We start from the raw sequence: 4,914 nt of genomic DNA on the forward strand, positions 1-4,914 counted from the left end.
TAATGTCCTATAGTCCCCAAATACTTGAAAGGGCTGTCTTTACCATAGTAAGTCCACCAATTTCCATTATCATGGTCAAGTAAACTCCAAGGTCAAGCTTATATCAACTCTGACAATTAATCCAATCTCCTAGTTTATTGTCCTCCAAGAAACATGGTATCATGATCGAGATCATCAGTATAAATAAAATTTACTCCGAACCATGTAGAATTACTCTGCATCCATACTCCACTAGGATAACGTATTGAATCCAAATCTCATGTCCAACGAGAATTCCTATCTATTCCCCCAAGTCATTGATACAAACTCATCAAGTCATTTGTCCTCTATTCCCATATCCTCAAACTGGTCTTCCCTATGGCATCATCAGTTCTGGTGCTATATTAGGATGATAATGTGCTCATTCACTATGTCCACTAGTTCCATAATGAACCCAATGTTGTGCAAGGTTTACAGAGGCTTAACTGGTTCTCTTGCAATTCTATGGGTTAAGCACATGGTTAAGGACTCGAGCTGGGGTATCTCGTGAAGTCTCGAAGGGTCTAAGAATGGGTTTCTAGTCTGGGGGTTAAACATGACTCTACGGGGTTTTACTTGGTCGAGGAGGCTGTAGAAAAGTTCTTCAGTGCTAGTTGGTCGCCGAAGTAGACTCCTTGGTGCATCTTGTCTTGCTGGTATTCAGTTGAGGAGAGAGATGAGAGGGATAAGTAGCATAAAGGGGGATGCCTAAAGGGGGGTTCTATAGTGCAGGTGCAAACAACGGGTGGCAAAAAGGGCCAAACAAAATAAACAAGGTAAGGAAGGTGATATAGTCGCATACTTGTTGCCTAGGGCAAAAGTGCGACCTATATCAAAACACAAACAAATAAAAACAAGCAACACACAATCATGGTTCTATTCGAACCATCATACGGACTCGACTACGCATAGGGGGTACACGACTCATCCTACCCTAGGGGTTCTCGGACTCAGTAATCGTGCCTTGAGCCTCCTGCAGTCTTCTGAGTTTTCCTCAGGTGTTGCTACATCTCTTGTAGTTGTTCGATGAAACGATCCAGGTTGAGCCTGAAGATTCTTCAACAACTTCTTGCCTGTTGAAGTGATGGGGTGAAGGTGGCTCCTCGTAGCAGGCATTGACTCGGTCTTCTGTTGTCTTCTTATTCATGATGATCCCGTTTTGTCTTCTAAGGCGTCGATGGTACTAGGTAGGTAATCCTTTATGCAATGACATTAACAAGGCATAGTAGAGGTCCAACATGTCGGTTACGTTGATGACAACATCCACACCAAGAGCAGGGGATGAAGAGAACCATTTTCCTGCTCACTATAGTGAGGCGGACCAAATGGCGAGGTTCTCATCCACCGATGGTTGCCGATACAACAACGGTAGAGACAGGATTACTCTATTAGCGATGTATATCATGATCTTGCATATCCTATGCCATGATCATCATAGGCTAACGTTGCATCATCCTGGGAAAATTCAAAGGTGTCACCGTCCTCTGGGTCTTCATGTCCTCATTCTTCAAAGGCGTATCTTCTGTTGGCATCGTCTTGCTGTGGTGTTGCCAATCTTGTGTTCAGAAGAGGTGGGTGAGTGTTTGGCAAGATGTAATCCTTCTAGGCTACCCACGAGGATTACAAGGAATCCCGTGGTCAGGGGCTTGAGGGTGCTAGCGACCGTTTGCAATAGTTTTGAAGGGAAGAGATCGATAGGGAAAGTATACCTTAGTTTTCGAAAAAAAACTGAGAAGGGAAGAGAAGTATAGATAGTTTTGAAAACTAGTAATAGTTTTGGAAATAGTTTTACCCTAACTAACGACCATGCTAACTAAGGCTTCCTACAGTCAGGATGGCTCTGATACCAGCTCTGTGGGTACCCCGACTCATAAGTCGTGGTCACCGAATGCACGTGTACAGTGATCCCAGAGATCAATGCTCACTGGACACACAGAAGCTGAATAACAAGAGTCTTACATCCATACATACCATATTACACAAGTAGGACCATTATGGTCAAGTCTTGAGTATAACATCGCAGCGGAAATCTTCGTCGATAACTTGGACCCATGCCATCTGCCTTAACCCTACAGGCATTCTGACTGGGAAGCATCCTAGCTCGCATGTTCGTCACCAAGGTACTCTTCTTCATATCATGTTCTTTCATGCCTGGCCAATAAAATAACCAGTGGCAAGCCAATGAGTACTTTGAATGTACTCGCAAGCAACCCATGTTTTGGTTCAAGATACAACAATGCATGATATAGGTAAAAAAAATTGCGGAAAGCTAGTTTTGAGTGCAATGACATGTTCAACAACTCTTAAGACTTGCATCAGGAGAATTCAAGTAACCAAGAGGACAGGTTACAGATATCAACACAAAGGGAGTGGGCTCCAACCCAACTCATCCATGTCAAGTCCTTTGACTTGACCCAAGTAGTTCTTCCCACACACTGGTTTGTAAACAAGTGGACGTAGCCCAAGAGCGGTTACCCAACTGTCCTTGACCGTGGACACGGCTATTCGAATAGTTTTACACTCTGTAGAGGTTGCACACTTTACCCACAAGATCCGGGGAACTTCCGTGTCATCCACGACCCGCGGTACCTCAAGTACCCGGGGTAAGCACCCGATCACTATCTTTCCCTAGATGACACTAACATGGAGTCCACTCGATTGGTAGTAACCCCCGTGCCCAACATTTCACAACTTAAAAATTGTGGAGCCTTGCTCCCATATTCATCACATACCACTGGCACGGGGTACCAACGGTGTGTACGGTTCCCCATAAAAATGTTCTTGGCCGCCCTACCTGGCACGACCCCGTCCCGAGAGAGAGCACCAACTCTCCCCCGTCACTAGTAATGCGGGCTCCAAGCTAGTATTGGCCTAGGTAATCAATAATGCCCTTTCCCATATAAGGGTAGAGTGGTTGCGCATGTAAGGTTGGAATAACGGTCGCAACTTAAACCAATCTGTTTTTGAAAGCAACACACACACTTGCCTCGGTACACCACTTCGTCATCAAGTGGCTACCCAACTCATCATCTCCCTCGGGCATAAGTGGCACCCGACGGGGTTTTCGAAAAGTCCTTTGAAAATACTTTGTCTCCATCACCATGCATATTCCCATCCCTTTTGCGTAGCACTACTTAGCATCCTATCTACTCCCACTGGCATAACCCTCATAAGGAGGTAGGGTCATGCACAATGCAAGTATAAACGAGGAAGTAACAGAGGCAACCCATCAAAGTGGTTACCATCTCATCATGATTCCGATGCAACACTAATAAAGTGCTATATGACATGCATAAAAAGGGTTTCATAAATATGGTCAAAGGGCTGCTTGCCTGTTTTAACAAAGTCTTCAAGGTCTTCAAATATCTCTGGTCCAACTCCAAGCATTTCGTCTACTTCGTCCACAACAAGCCAGGAAATGAAAGTGCTCTAAAAATATTGATTTGACTTTTCTAGGACATCTCTGGTTATATGAAAATTAACCAGAGTGGTTTCATTGGAATTGGGTCAGTGGATATTTCTAAACATTTGGATATGATGGAATCAAGGGGTTTATGGATTTGCAAGAGGGGTACAGAAATATTATTTTGAAAAATGAGCAAGGATACCCATTTAACAAGGCATGATTTTAGAAGCATCTAGGAGTTGGTTTCACTGGATTTGGAGTTCAAATGATTTCTCTATGAATTGCAAAGTTGGCTATATATGAAGGAATAGACCACTATTTGAGGTGATATAGAAAGTATTAGTAAAAATGTTCAAAAACTAAGTTTTGAACTTATAGGCATCTAGGATTTTGAATCATGGAATTTGGATAAAAAATGGGCTCTCTGTGATTTTCTAAAGTTTATCACAGAAATGGAAAAATAGGATTTGCTAATTATTTGTGAAAGAAATATTTCTGTAAAAATGTGCAAGTAGCACCATGCGATAGGGAATGAATTTAGAAACTACTAGAAATTTGAATCATCAAATTTGGACACTGTTTGACTTGTTTAGAGATTTTTGAAGTTCACTGGATAAAGAAAATGAGAAAAAGGGTTTTATACCTAATCTCACGCGCTGAGCGTAATTTAGCTAGGCAGCGCACTGGGCCTGGCCCAGCTCCTCGCGGACACCCGATGGGAGGCCACGCCGAAGGCGTATTCCCCGGTGACGCTTTCGCCGAAGGGAAGCGTAGAATGGCTGGCCCGTCTCCACTTAAATGACGTGGCCGGCCGGTGGGGTCACTGACCTGCGGGGCCCACCCGCAGGGTCTTCTTCCTCCTCCCGCGCTCGCGACAAGAGGGGATCGAGCCCCGTCTGTGCGCCGGCCGGCGCCTTCCCCCGGCGACACAGGCCACCCCTGGCCAAGCCGCGGCCATCGGAGGGGTCGCCAGGGAGCGGCGCATCAGGGGCTCCCTGGGGATGGCAGGGAGGGTGGCCGAGGCGAGGCGGGCACTGGCCAAGGAGGGCGGACACCCAGGAGATGATGGGCAGGGGCACAGTGCCCCGGTGGTCAGGGAGATGGGGGGAAAGGGTCGTCGGACCCTGGATGCTTTCCTGGTGAGGAGAGGAGGAGGGGAGAAGCCCGCCCTTGCCCGAATCGGAGTGGAGGCCGGCAGCGGCACTCTGACCATGGAAGGTGTTGGAGGGGACGAGGGGGGAGAAGGAGGATGTCTGGGAGGTGCACGAGAGAGAGGGGGACCCAACCGAGGCGAGAGAGAGCTCGGGGGTAACTTAAAATGGGCGAGGCCGCGGTGCACCATGGGCAGCGTCCATGGACGTGCTCGGGTGAGCTCGTGGAGGGATAAGGAGGGCGAGGGAGGAGGGGCCCGACAGTGTTGCGTGTCATGGACGCCGAGGCGGCCTCAGGGGACACGATTCCGGCGCCCAAGGTCGACGGGGGGCCTTGGA

The sequence above is a fragment of the Triticum urartu genome, chromosome 6 (genome assembly GCF_003073215.2).
Source record: "Triticum urartu cultivar G1812 chromosome 6, Tu2.1, whole genome shotgun sequence".
Lineage (NCBI taxonomy): Eukaryota > Viridiplantae > Streptophyta > Magnoliopsida > Poales > Poaceae > Triticum > Triticum urartu.